Consider the following 15,236-nt stretch of genomic DNA (forward strand, 5'->3'; position numbering starts at 1 on the left):
ATGGGTACACTTTTACTGTTCCCTGTATCAACAACCTTGAGTTCGCTGCTCCTCTGCCCCCCCCCCAAAAAAAAGAATGAAAACAGTCAAGATGCATAAACAGAGAACATCATTATTATCTTCGCTATTCTGAAAACTGTTTTTAAGTTTCCTACCTGCCAAAGCGAAAAATAAACATCAGGATAACATTTATAACCTTGAAGAGCCTGTAAGCAGAAAAAGAAGGACTAGTGCAAGATATTAACCAAGACAAAGCTTTCTATTCTATTGCAGCTTGGAATGCACAGTACTGTGCAAATGTATTCCTGAAATTTTAGAAAAAGTATGTCCATATGCTCACATTTTGTGACAGAGGTAGCCACAGGAAATACCGAACATGAAACAATCGCATGCCACCAGAACCTATGTTGTAGTCCAGAAATGGTCTTGAACTAGCCCATTTCACTTCTAGCAACCACTTGCACAGAGGTCTGAGTTGTGAGCCCTTATCTCCACAAATTTGCAGAAAGCAAGCACTCTCATTGTCTATCATGGGCATGGACTACTTCCAACAAGCTTTGGGTTTTTTTTCATTTGTGTCCCTTGTGCTAAGCACCTGAAATATCTATACTAGTCTGATAAGGAGGCACTTAAGTTTGGTCATGACTGCTTTTCGAAAAAAAATACAAATAAAACCCCTTTCATTTTCCAAAGAGGTATGAGCCAAATGCATCCCATCATTATTTCTTCCCCAAAAGCACAGAGTGTTTACTACCATAACTTCTAACACGATACCTTAAAAAGAGTCATAAAAAACTTTTAACTTTCTGTTTAGTCTACACAAGAAAACAGCCAAAAAAAGTAACTAAACATAAATAATTTTCTTTTTACTAACATGTCCATGTATACGCTTGAATTTAGCTTTATTAGAAACATAAAAAGCGAAGCAAATAACTACAGAAGTCATCAGAAGTCAGACTGTCACAGCTTACAGAAGAAAAAAGAAAGATTATCATACATTCTGTTTCTTTACAAGCTCAGCCCTTACTCAGATCTAAAAATTTAACCACAGGCATTAAGTCTGACAGCAGCACAGTAGTCCACATTTGCTTGATGTTAACAGCAGAAGAAATTGGATCAAAAAATACTGGTATGGCACAGGCATTTCATTTAGACTTAACACAATTTTGTTCGGTTTTTGTATCCTTTCTAAGACTGTAGCACCAATACGTTAAGTAGTGCTCAGGCACTTTGGAAGATAACATTTGGTATTAACAGCACAATTAAATCAGCTTGGAATCATAGAATAGTTTAGGTCGGAAGCAATCTTAAAGATCATCTAGTTCCAATCCCCTTGCCATGACCAGGGACACATCTCACTAGACCAGACTGCCCAAGGCCCCATCCAACTTGGCCTTGAACACCTCCAGGGATGGGGCAGCCACAGCTTCCCTGGGCAACCTGTGCCAGTGCCTCTCCATCCTCATGGTGAAGAAATTCTTCCTTATATCTAGTCTAAATTTGTCCCTTTCCAGTTTATACCCATTGTCCCAAGTCTTATCACTACAAGCCTTTGTAAGCAGTCCCTCCCCAGCTCTCCTGCAGCCCCTTTCAGGTACTGGAAGGCTGCCATAAGGTCTCCTTGGAGCCTTCTCTTCTCCAGACTGAACAAGCCCAACTCTCTCAGCCTGTGCTCATGGCAGAGGTGCTCCAGCCCTCTGACCATCCTTGCAGCCCTCCTCTGGACCGGTATCCTTCGTATGTTGAAGATTCCAGAATTGGACACAGCACTCCAGATGAGGTCCCACAGAGAGGAATAGAGGGACAGAATCCCCTCCCTTGGCCTGCTGTCCACACTTCTGATGCAGCCCAGGATACGACTGGCCTTCTGGGCTGCAAGCACACAGTGCTGGCTCATGTCAAGCTTCTCATCGACCAGCACCCCCAAGTCCTTCTCTGCAGGGCAGCTCTCAATCACATCATCCCTCACCATGTACTGAAATTGGGGATTGTCCCGACCCAGGTGCAGGACCTTGCACTTGGCCTTGTTGAACCACACAGGCCCACTTCTCCAGCCTGTCCAGGTCCCTCTGGATAACACTCTGTCCTTACTTCACGTTTAAAGAGTCTGACAGCTTCTGTAAATATTTTTCCCCCTATTTCACATACGAAGGCCCTGCACAGCGCCAGCTCCTGCTGCTACACAGCCCGTCGGGTCGCGCAGCAAAGCCACATCAGATATCCCCAGCGCGGGCTGATTTATAACATCTTGCCGGTCGTATCGGCTTCCAAAACGCAGCGTGACGACTAACCATGGTGCCTCCTCCTCTTCCGAGAGGGGACGGACGGCCCCTGCTCTGTAAAATTCCTTCCAGCTGCCCTCACGCCGCTCCTCTCCGTCCCCGTCCCTGTTCCTTTCTCCATCCCCGTCTTCGAACCCGTTCCTTTCCCTGTCCCCACCCCCATTCCCATTCCCGTCCCGGGCCGCCCCCGCGAGGGTTAAACGCGCTGACGCCGGAGCCTGAGGGAGGAGCCGGAGCGTGGAAAGGGGAGAGAGGAGGAAAAAAAAAAGCTTAAAAAAAAAAAAAAAGGAGAAATAAAAGCAGGAGGTCGGCGGGAACTCACCTGCCGAGCCCGCCACCTGCGCCGCTCGGGGACCCGTGCGCTCGGGGACAATCGTGGGAACGAGCACGATTAGAGACGCGGAGCGAGGGGCGCGGCCCCGCGGGGCAGGATCGGCCCCTGCCGGCCGGCTCCGCGGCCCCCTCGGCGCCGCTCACCTGCCGTCCGCTCAGCAGCCGCCGCGCCCGCCGCCGCGCCCGAGCGGGGAGGAAGCGGCCACCATGTTACTTTCTCTTTGCGATCCCCGCTCCGCTCCGCCCGCGAAAACGCCTACGGGAGCGCCCGGGACCCGCCCGAAAGGAGGCGGTGGCAGCCGGGCAGGGCAGCGGCCGCAGTCACCGCGGCGGCCGGCGGGGGGCGCCTGTGGGCGGAGCCCGTGGTTGGCGGGGGGAGGTGGCGCGGGGTCCGTGCGGCCGCGGGCGGGGCTGCTGCGGGGCGGTGGGTTGCGTGTGACAGGGGGCAGCTCGGCTGAGAGGGTGGTGGAGAGGCGAGTGGGGTCCCTCGAGGGTCCCTGCTGGCACCGGTGCTGCTCAAGGTCTTCATCAATAACACAGCGAGATCGAGGGCACCCGCAGCAAGTTTGCGGGTGACACCAAGCTGAGTGGTGCAGTTGCCGCCGTGGAAGGACGACGTGTCACCCACGGGGACCTGCACGCGCTGGAGAAACTCATGAGGTTCAACAAGGCCAAGTGCAAGGTCCTACACCTAGGTCGTGGCAATCTGTGGTTTCACATGGGGGGTGATGTGATTGAGAGCTGCCCTGCAGAGGAGGACTTCAGGATGCTCGTTGATGAGAAGCTTGACATAAGCCATCAGTGTGTGCTCACAGCCCATATGGTTTTGATGCAACCATATCCCAGGCTGCATCAAAAGAAGTGTGGCCAGCAGGTAGAGGGAGGTGATTGTGCCCCTCTATTCCCCTCTTGTGAGACTTCATATGGAGTCCTGTGTCCAGTTCTGACATCCTCAACATAAGAAGGATAAGGACCTGTTGGAACAGGTCTAGAAGAGAGCAACAAAGATAAACAGAGGGCTGGAGCACCTCCCATACGAGGACACGCTGAGAGAGTTGGGCTTGTTCAGCCTGGAGAAGAGAAGGCTCCAAGGAGATCTTATAGGAACCTTGCAGGAGCAGAAGGTGCTGCATGAGAGCTGGGGAGGAACGGTTTACAAAGGCTTGTAGGGCAATGGCTATAAAGTGGAAAAAGGCAGATTTAGACTAGACATAAGGAAGAATTTCTTTGCTATGAGGGTGGTGAGGCACTAGGACAGTTTGCCCAGGGAAGCTATGGCTGCCCCATCCATGGAAGTGTTCACCGCCAGGTTGGACGAGGCCTTGGGCAGCCTGGTCTAGTGGGAGGTATTCCTGGCCATGGCAGGTGTTGCGGAACTGGATGATCTTTAGGGTGCCTTCCAACCCAAACTATTCTATTATTCTATGATTCTAAGTTGTATGGGAGCTGAATGTCTGTAACTCCATGGGTCTCTGCAGGATTCATCCCAGAGCACTGCAGAAGGTAGCAGATGGTACAGTGTTCATCTGCCAGAAGTGTTGGGAGTCTGAGTCTCAGGCAGCAAGTTCGTGCCTGTGCTTCAGCTGAGCAAGTTTGCAAGGTTTGGAATGTTGAGAAAAGCCTTTGATGCTGGCATTGGGCTCAGGAAGTTGTGTGTTTCAGCTCTCAGTGCCCAACCCCAGAGCCATCAAAAGATTTCCCCTGGCCCTGCCAGGTTTAGGCAGCTGGGGCACTTGGGAGGTGCACTTCCAGCAGCAGAGGCAGGCTGTGTGGGGACACCTCATCTTAGGGAGCTGGGCGGTTTTCCTTCTTGAGGGACCTGGGCACTTCTTCCACCCCTCTTTAGGCCAGCTAATGATCACGGGATCTTCTTCTTTTCTAGTGTGACACCCACTGCTGTAGGGCCGGTGAGATGGAGTGGCTTGACATTCCCAGCTCCCCCCAGTGCAGTGAGCGAAGAGCATGGCTGGGGAGATGGAGGATTGCTGTACTATATGCCTGGACAGCCAGGAGGCAGCCACCTATATGATGCTGTGCCTTCACCAGTTCTGCTACCCATGTATCCTGCAGTGGGCTGAGAGCAAGCCAAAATGCCCCCTTGGCATTCTGAGGATGCTTTCCATTGTGCATGCTGTGCAGGCAGATGACAACTTTGAGGAGAACGTAGTCACACCATCTGTGGTGCTATCATTCGTCAGTCCCCAAGCAGGAAGAGTTCCTGGCTGACCAACTGCCCACAGCCTCCATCATCTTGAGACAATGCAAACACAGCCTGTTGGGCTTCTCTGGGTGGCCTCTAGGCCAACACCTGGGCATCCCTTTTTTTCTCCTCTGGTCCCTTCTGACCTGGATGCGTAAGGAGCTGGGACTGATCTTTGAGACCCAGTGTTCACAGGGTGACACAGTGGAGCACCTTGTTGTGTCCTTCTTTATTGTCTTTGAGCTGCATGAAGATCATCTAGTTTTGCTGCTCAGCCCGTCCTCTGAAACCACACAATGACATTTGTGTTCCGCTTCATTAATGTCGCTATGCAATCAGCAAGAAGACCTGCTGTCTGCTGGGCCTGGATGATGGCTCCACTGCCTCCTGAGGAGGCTCTCCCACACCTGGCCTAGCCCCCTGCAACATCCCTGAAGTAACCAGCATAGATCACCTTTCCAACACCTCAGCAGCTGCTCTTTCTGAGGATCCTAGCAGCTCTCCCTCTGCCCCCATTCCTGTTCCTGAAAAGCAAGGAGAGGAGTCCGAAGAGACCACAGCACAACCATCTGCTTCCAGCCAGGGCAGTGAACATTCCACACAGCCACAGCGACTGCCAAAGAGGAGTTCTAGCAGTCCTGATGCCTCTTCTCTAGCCAAGAGAAGTGGCCACACCACTTGCAGCCTTAGAAGGACACCACAGATGCTGCTGTAACCAGGACTGGGCAAGCAGCTGAGACATCTGCTGGCCTTTAAGGGGTCCTGGCCTCCGAAGTCTAATTATCAAGCAGTAAAAGAAAATAAAGGCCTGAAAACAGCTGAAAAAATTTTGACATTACTGACAGGTGGCATTGCTATCCCCACCTATGCTGCTTTCCCTGGGCTATGCCTACTGTTTCCTTTTGTCCATAGCAGAGTACCATGGGGCATTCTCCCACTGGTCTTGCGTAGCCTTATTGCCCTTTAACTATCACAGGGCTTGACCTGTGCCTTCAGAATGCATTCATCCCCAGAGCATAGTACTGTAATGCAGGATCTCTTGGGCCAAGTGTCATGGCACTTACGCTCTTGTAGGGGCTCTTTCACCTGCTTGGAGCACCATGGGTCCTAACACCATGGAGCAGATGGGCCTCTTTGAACTGACTGGAGTGCCATTTAGCTGGATTGTCTGGTCTTGCTGGGCCCTCTTTCCCTTAATTCAACTACTACAGAACCAAGGGAAGATAGATTTGCTCCTGCCATTTGGTACAGGTTGTTTTTTTTTTTCCCCCACTCCTCCAGATCCAGCCATGGCACTGGCTTTTCATCTCCTTTGCTTGGAAAGGTCCTTCTGTGGCAGATGGGCACTGTCAGTTTCCCAGTACCTCTCACACCCCCATCCCCTCCCTCCTCCTTGCTTGCTTTCTGAAGGAATTGCTGCAGCACAGCTCCTCTTTGTTGTGTGTCAGACATGCAGAAGAAGCAGTTCATCTTCTCTGTGCTCCCAAGCATCCTCTCATGCAGCATTTCTTGACCTTTTCTGCAGCCAAGCTGGCCCTGAAAGATAAGGAGAAGGTCAGAAGACATCTGCTGGATTTAGCACCAAGAGCTGCTGCCAGGCCTCAAAGAAAGACCCAGATCCCAATGGCACGAAAGGCCAAAGCTCAAGTTGCATTGAAATGGTTTAATGGGTTCATTTTTTTCTGAATTTATGAGTTGAATATGGTACCCCAGAAAGTCACTGAGCAGCAGAAATGTCACAAAAAGTGAGATGACTATCATTTGGGTAGCAGTGAGTCACTATATTGCTCATGCCATCATTAAATTTCACTTACACGAAGGAGAGAGTAGGGCCAAGAGAAGGGCAGCTAATTTATTTATTTTTGTACCTCTCTGGCCTGGAGAGTTTAGGTCTGATCCTTGCACATAAATATTTTTTTTTGAATATTTTGAGTTTCTTGATCTGTCCTGCTCTTAGTATCTTTTAATAGGACAGGATAATCTAAGCAGATAATCTAAATGGTTTTATTTTTTTGATCAAAAGTACTCGGTAGCAAGCATGTGCCAGGCAGCTTATGATTGATGCCAAAAACGCATAAATCAGGAATTTTATGTTACATAAAATACTTTCCTTCCAATAATTTCCATCCAAGTAGCACAAGAACACCTCTCAATGGTATGTTCAGATACTTTTCAAGAATTGTTAGACTTTCATTTGTCATCAATTGCCAAAACTACAGTTTCAAGAAGGCCTGATCCCTTAGCCTCTTTAGAGCAAATAATTTATTTACTATGTGTGCCTCTGACTTTCATAGATGAGGCTTTATGCAGATTGTGTCTGTGATAAGCTTACTTTGAGTCCTTTGGTATAAAAATACTGTCCCTTTACAGATTCCTGATGGAACGCTTGATGATTTCTTCATAACTGCTGGAAGATTTCATTCCTTAATCCTATAGTTGCCTCCATAGTCATATGAATTATGGGCATGGCATCACAGACCATCTCATTTTCTCTGGCTTTTGGAATTGACATATGGAGTAGGAGTTTTGTTCCAAAAGCGGACAAAAAAAGCTGCCTGCTTTCCCAAGGAGTTCTGCTAATCCCAATCTGTTGAAAATTGCCTGAAGCAATGCTGTCACTGTAGTATGTGGAAGATCCTGATCATTGTTTACTTTTGAATAGCTATAGAAGACAGAAAGATCCGAGTCCATGTGTTTCATCTTATTGTACAGCTGGTTATGATTTCACAATTTATTCTCTTGAACTGTATGATATGAGGCAAAAACTGAACATTCACAAGGTCTTTCTGGCTTTAATCATTTAACCAGTGATGTACAGAGACAGGAAAAACATACAGACCTTGTCATGCATAGCTTCAAGTTAAAATATGTATCTATGCACTTTTAATTAAAAATGTAATTGTAATTGACAACTCTATTCCATCAAACCCATTTATTTGAAAACCACCATTTTGTCTGAAGGTGTTAGAATTTCAGTCTAGTCATACAAGTTTTCTCTATATGTCACCATGTTACGAGATTAAAACCTAAGTTAGATGGGTTCTTCTTGCTGGAAAGGTTTTCACAAATACCAGCAGAGGAGCAGAAGGATCCCCTTCTTTAATGAATTAACATATGCTGCTTAAAATACTGGCCTAAATTCAGGAATACTTTGAAATTAATTTTAAAAATTAAGTAATCTTGATCCTTTCTGTGTAAAACATGGCAGGATTTTTTTTAAATATTTACCTTCCTAAGGCCTTCTCTGTTTATTTTTCTGGGAATATTATGTTCTTTTTCATAGAATCATAGAATCATAGAATCACTCAGTTGGAAAAGACCCACTGGATCATCGAGTCCTAAAGCTTTCAAATACAATCTCTCTGTGTCCACCTTAGAATATAATGGGTGTTAGAACAGTTTTCAAAATACTTATAATTCCCCTGAGTATTATTTCTTATATGAATCCTCAGCAGCTGAAAAACAGAGGCTGCTGCTGCTAAAAAGTATTGAGCATGGTACCTCTTGGTTTTGGCAATCCACAGAGAAAGGTGTTTTAAACAAGTACTACATTCTTTCAATGTCTGTTTCTGCTAGGACTCTGTTGTCTGGTCTTTGCTGTTAGCTCTTGGGTTGTTTTTTTTTTAAAGCAGATTCCGGGGTTTACTGATAAACAACAGCCACATCTCTCTGCTCAACTGAATGTTCTGTATGCTGCTGCATATTGAACCTGACCAGTCAGCTGACAAGAGAAAAAATGCACAGAAGAGTAGTACACCCAAATCTGTGATTTTTTGTGTATGTTACTTTTTACTTAGTTGGTTGTTATTATTATTATTGATGTTGTTGTTATTATTATTATTTTTACTTTATTGTCTATTATTTTTTATCTGAACTGCTGAGATAATTGATCCTTTCCTAAGAGGAATACCTCCAATTTTTGTTTTAAAGTTTGGGTCAGTTTATGCTCACTCACTTTGTCCCTCACCTATGTAATCTAATTGTGACCTGTAGGTACTTTCCTACATCTTATTGGCAGTGTTCACTAACATAACCTCATTTTAAGTTTCTTTTCCAAGAAAATTAATTTATTTTAACCAGTTGAATACCACAGACCCTGAAATTCTCATTATTTTAAGTCTCCACTGTTTTTGTCATAATAGTCAGCAAGGATAACTATTTTTGCTCAGCATGGGTAACTATTTTTGTTCTGGTTTGGTTTGTGCAATACAATGATGACAGCAAAGTGACAGTGAACTTGATTTGGCTTCTTTTTCACAGACAATATCTTTAGGATTCATATTAAACAGAAAATGTATCAGTTCTCAGGAAATACTGTGTTGCCAAGAGATCTATTACTATAGCGTGAAAAGAGCAGTGTTAGAAAGAATAAATACATAGTTCCATTTAGAAATGCTGTGATTTCAGCTGAATATATTGGCAATAACAGGAGGAGATGTCTTAAAAAAGAGACTAAAAGATCATAACTTGCTCAGTTTGTTAAAAGATCAGATTTAACTTTATGAGAAGAAATCAGTACCTGCAGAAAGAGTCAACAGGACATTTTAATTTAGAGAAAAGTAACAGTAATGGCTGGAATACATAAAGCCATTTGAACTCAGATGAGAAATAAGACATAGTTCCTTACTATGTAATAATAACCAGCAGAACCCACTGAAAACTGTTAGCTATTTAATTTCTGGCTGCTTTCATGGGAAGTATTCTTTACTCGTGTAGTCTAAAGAAGGCCATGTGAGCTAATGATTTTTCTCTGCCTCAACATCTATGATTAAATTCAAAATTTTGCTCGTTTATTTTAAAAAAATAGAGCCTACTCACTAGCCTGTGAGGACTGATTGGAAATGCATAACAGTGAGCAAAATTCATTTGTTACGTTCTGTATCCTTAACAGAAAGATAAGATGTAGATTCAGAAACCTTTGTCAATATTAATAATGTGTTCCTTGTTAAGTCTCACAGGTATTGTTGGAAATGGGCTGCTAAAAATCTGAACAAAACAGAAAAGGAAATGGAGACAAGTAAACAGAAGTGTTATCGTTATTTTGCTGTTTTCATTTAAGAATCAGAGAAGTGAAAATTCTTACACTTGGGAAGTGCAAAACACTTTCTAAGAAGGAAACAGGCAGGTGGCTGGGGTCTAGGGCTATTGGGAGGGTCTTTGAGTATAAATCAAGGCATCTGGGAGCTGCATCAGTTACTCCTCACTGGGAGTAGGGGGTTCCTCCCTGAGAGTTAACCACAGGCCTCTCCTGCCTGACTAGCTTTCTCACTTTTTTCTGTCCTTTGACTACAGCTCTCCTCTAGCCATTTCTTCACCATTATTACCACCCCTCCAACCTCCTATCACCCCGCTTATCTAATCTTAGGGACAGCCGTGTGTCCTCAGCCATTCCACTCTGTGAGAATGAGTGAGGGGTGGTGGGGGAGGGGAAGCTTCGTAGTAACCAGTTCTCATGCTACGATCTTTCGCTACACACTAATGAAGACTAGGTTTAGTATCTCTGCAGAGACAGAGGTCTCAATGCCATCTGAGACTCATTAACTCAGGTTGTGATTCCACAAACACTTAGAGCCAATGATGGGGACTTCTGATACAATATGTGGAATATTTCAGAGTGGAAAACTTTGATTTAAGCTAAAGTACAGTTAATTTTCGTCTGAGCAGTAGTGTTTTTTGGAAGTTAGACAGAATGTCCCTCCGATAGCACGTTTTCTTTCTCTGACAGCACATTTTCCTTAAAACTCTTTTTCAGACATTGTCCTTTCTTTGAAAATGGTAACTTGTTGTGTGAGGAACAATTTGTGCTAAACAGATGTCACTTCTTCTATAGTCACCTCTGTTTGGAATCCTTACTAATCTGAAAGGCAAGGTCAAGTAGAGAGCTGGATCCAGCTCCAAATTAGCAAGAATTTTGACTGTTGCAGTTTCATAACATTAACATTAGGCCTCGGAAAGTAATAGAATTTACATAAGATTTTGGGGAAATTTATACATATGCATGTAAGTGGAAAATATATTCTGTAACTAGCCTTTGTCTTGTTGCCATGATTGGTGGAGGTCATCCCCGCACGTTGCCCAGGCCTGATAAAAGATGCTTGCTTTCTAAAACTCCAAAATGAATCTTAGAGAGTTTTACTTGCCAACATGTTCGGTATCACTTCCACCACATCCCAGTGGCTAGTTCTTAGATCTTTTCTTATATCTTTTATACTGACAACATACTCCTGTGGAGTGAATAAAGCCAGGCAACTAACATTTAAAAAAACTAAAAAAAACCCAAAGAACAAAAAAAGGACAAGTTTACCTTTGTTGTGACTTCATAAACTTTTCTAGCAGAAGAAAGACATGTGCAAGGGCATTCCTTTCCCAAGCTAATCAGTTATTTTTAAGGAGCTCTTCAGAAAGTATCTCTGAAAAGCAATTTCATACTTATAGCAGGTATAGTTACTGTGCAAGCAGGTAAGTACTAATGGAGGAGTGGGACAGTGGGTAGAGCTACTTCATGCAGATGGTTCAGGCTTCTGTTAAAAAATGTAATTATTTACATGTGGTGTAAGTGAACTTCAGAGGTAGGAGGACTTAAAAGCTAAGTCCCCTGTTAGAATCTTGATCCTGGAAGAACCTACATGAGACCTTTCTTTCAAGGGGAAAAATAATCACTCGGTGAGAATAATAGAGCTTAGTTCCATGTTCCAGAGCATATGCAAATACAGCAAATGGGTGTGTGTGTATTTGTTTTATTTTTCCTTTCACAGTTCCTTTTGTGTTTACTGAGTGCTTTACAGGGAAAAGGGTCGTAAGTCAGATATGAGAACAGACTGGGTGTAGAGGCTGGTTCGTATGCAGAAATAGAGTATTTCATCATGTTTGAGAATCCTAGAGCACAGAAATTGTTCCCTTTCAAGGCTCCACAGGTAAATAATTAGATAGAGGACTGCTACCTAGCCCTCTTATTTTCTCACCTAATTGTGTTTTCATTTGAACACAAAAGACTGCAGCATTCCCAAAGGCGTCTTTGTTGAAGTTTTGTTATCTCCTGCTTGAAAAAGCTGTTGGGGGGGGAATGACCTTCTGGCATCAGATGAGTGAGGAATGAGGTAGGATATCTCCCTACCCAAGGCTCATGTCATTGGCTTGGGAGTGACTCAGCCTTTCATCTTTCCGAAGAAAATAAATAGAGTTCTCTGCAGTTTACCATGGGTGGTGGTTTCAGTCATGACCTTAGAAGTTTGTGTTCTCTATGCTCTGCTTGTTTTTCTTTGCTCTTTTCAGAAGAAAAACTGCTCATTGTGCTTTTTTGATGAATCTTTGCTACAGTTTTCCACTTCTTTTCTAATTTTATTATTTATCACATAACTAAGATTATGTGATAATCTTAGTTATCACATAACTAAGCATGTGATAGTTATGTGACTATCACATAGTCACATATGTGATGACTAGGCATGTGGTCAGATGAGTGCTGTTTGGTGATGAAATGTGCAAATATGCTCCAGATGCATGCGTGTTGATGCATTTATATCTTTTCAGGAAATAGCAAAATCTAGTAAGAAGATCATGTGACAAAGGCACAAGTAAAACAGACAGCTGCTGTATTTCTTCTTCTTCTTCTTCCCCTGGGCTTTTAAAGTAGCTTGTAAAAATTACTTAATCTCTCTATGCTAATTAGAATATTGTATAAGTAATTTTTTCTGTAACATTGTGAGATACAGGATAAAAACACATCAAAAGTGTGAAGTATTGTTGTAATTTGAAATTACTATTGGCTAACTAAAAACATAGGACTCAAATAGAAAACCATTTCTCTGATAAAACAATGTTTCAGACTTCATTTAACTGTTATATGGGTTTATACATAAAGCATTGCAATCCCCTGTGAAGACTTTGTTTCAATCTGAGATAATCAAAACACATACAAACAAGAGATTTTCCTTGAATTGTCCAGAGGCAAATGTTTTTCAAATTGAATAGCAAGAATAAATGTATGGTTAGCACTGAGTGAAATACATTGTTAGGAATTAATTTAAAAATGTTTGCCTGATAAGGGTCATCCTTGATTGTGTGTTGTCCAGGCATAACAGGCTTCAAGTAGCTAGATTTAACAGAGAGTATAGACTTATTCCATGTGTTCTAGGACATTCTCTGGATATGTAACTTTTAAGGTACTCACTACAGTACAGTGATATTCATGTGTTCTTTTTAAACTACCTGTCATGAGAGCTCAGTCCAAAACATGAAAGGTATAAATTATTAATTGCACATTATTTTTTTGTTATTTTCAGTATATAGAGAATGATTGATTAATATCTGATAAAGAACTTCCGAGGTTCATAATTGGATACTGTTGTACACCCACTTTGGTGTTTTATATTATGAGCATATATGGACAGTTCAACACATGTATTAATTCTTAATCAATCTCCGAATAGCTCTGTACTGTAGCTTGAAGTCTAAACTTATTTGTTTACACACTAAAATGCATACACTTACAAAATAATAGATTTTCCTATTTGCAAAACCCTAGAGAAGTTCCTTAGACTGTTAAAAAAAGATGTGAAGGAGCTTCACTGTGACTAGAATCTACTTCAGTAAGCATGTGAATGAGAAGCTGGTTTTGTATTTTCAATATTTTTATGTATTTGTGTTATGAGTTTATTAATTTCTGTTTTAACACCTACAAAATTTTACAGAACAGCCTACTTACCTTTCAAGCAATACTAATGACAATGCATTCTAATAAAATATTAGTTGGACTAGCTATGATTTAGGTAAAGCAAGCTTTCCTCTCAATTCTGAACAAACTAGGGATCTTTAAAGCATTTTCTATTTTTTTTTCATCTTATTAAAAGTACTCCTGCTAGCCCACATTAATCTGCGCCTAGAGTCTTCTCATTCCTCTTGTCTACCTAATCCTGTTTTTCTCCTCTTGTAGTTTTTTTTCTGTTTTGAAATAGTGTACATAAATTACCAAGGAAAGAAAGTAGTGGTATTTGCAGCTAGAATGAACATTAAGCCATAATTCTATTTAAAAGAGTAGGGTATAAAATACTCTTTGAAGTATCTTGTGGTACATTATTAGTTGTTCTTGATATTCTCTTACTAGAGAGCAAAACAAGAGCCATCTTAATTGAGTCATCTTTGTTCATCTCCCACCAGATTACCAAGCAGGGAAGCATGGACAGGTTACCTGCTTTTGCATACAGTCTGTGACAGAATTACCCTTCCCTGAAGCAAATAGCTAAACACATCAGATCACACTTCAGCTACGTTCAGGTCCTTCATAGAAAATTTGTAACTAGCCCAAATCTGCCCATTCTTGGTGACTTTGTACCTAGAGCCAAAGGCACATTACAAGATGGAAGTTACCATAGTACTAGAAAGTTTTCCATATGGACCTACCACTATTGAAGGTATTCTGTATAACTTAGTAAAGATATAGTGCATATGAAATCAGGTTTTACATATGTGAGTAAAGCATTATTTTTTGGAAAAGGACAAAGCATTTCAAACATTCCATAGTAATTTATGGTACTTTGGGAGAATAACTTTTAGATCCACAGCATGTCACTGACTGAATTGACAGTCTATACTCCAAGATCACGCCTGGTGAAAAAAAACACCTGCATGTATGAAATTAATTAGTACATAGGTCTGACTGGCATGAGTTAAGGACTTTGTTTTCATCCAGAGAGTAGGTGTTACTCAAGTGATTGGTACATTATGAAACAAAGCTTCAGCAAATAATGCAGAACGTAATGACCATACCTTCAGCAATGTAAAGTTCATGTAGTTCCCTCAAGTACTATCAATCTTTGCCCACTAAAGATCTTTCCTCTTGTTTAATGTACAAATGCAGTAACAGTCAGCATGCCCTGTTCTTTGGAAACTGCGGTGCGAAACACTGACAACAGCTCCAGGGACAGCAATTGTCCATTAGGTGTTCATTTTATGAGGTAAAGTTGATGGTATTTCCTCGTTATTGTTGCTGCAAGTCCTGCTCTTAATGTTATTTTGATATATTTCTGTCTATTGCTTTGATGAACGCTATTAAGCTGAGTCTTCAAATGGTGGCTATATGGCAAGTAGGAAGCAAACAAGAAAATCTTTTCCTTTCTGACCATTAGGTGGAGCTAAAAATCCTGTGAGTCGCGATTTTATTTCTTTCCACCACGTTATCCCCACTACTATTTGGTTTTGACATCCTTTCAGTTCTCCCTAGTAGCCTGTGGCCTTTTTAAATAAGCTGCTCTCAGGAAACTTCAGACACCGAAATCGGGTTTTGTGTTACCTAAAAAGCTGAACATGTTTTCAAAATTTCAGCAGCAGAAACGTAAGAGTGAAGGTTTCTCTAATTGTGGATATAGTCGAGATGTATTTTCTACAGAATATGAAATTATTTTTACAGCATTTTAAGACTTCGT

General features: G+C 42.6%; 1 protein-coding gene across 3 annotated transcripts in view; it reads right to left on the bottom strand.

The window, feature by feature from the left end:
* Positions 1-2,661, bottom strand: part of DENND4C (DENN domain containing 4C) — a 71,549-nt gene extending 68,888 nt beyond the window's left edge. For all 3 annotated transcript variants that reach the window (XM_069881189.1, XM_069881188.1, XM_069881187.1), the window contains exon 1: positions 2,605-2,661. The gene's annotated coding sequence lies outside the window, so the exon portion shown is untranslated. The remainder of the gene's footprint in view (positions 1-2,604) is intronic.
* Positions 2,662-15,236: the final 12,575 nt, after the last annotated feature.

The sequence above is a fragment of the Phaenicophaeus curvirostris genome, chromosome Z (genome assembly GCF_032191515.1).
Source record: "Phaenicophaeus curvirostris isolate KB17595 chromosome Z, BPBGC_Pcur_1.0, whole genome shotgun sequence".
Lineage (NCBI taxonomy): Eukaryota > Metazoa > Chordata > Aves > Cuculiformes > Cuculidae > Phaenicophaeus > Phaenicophaeus curvirostris.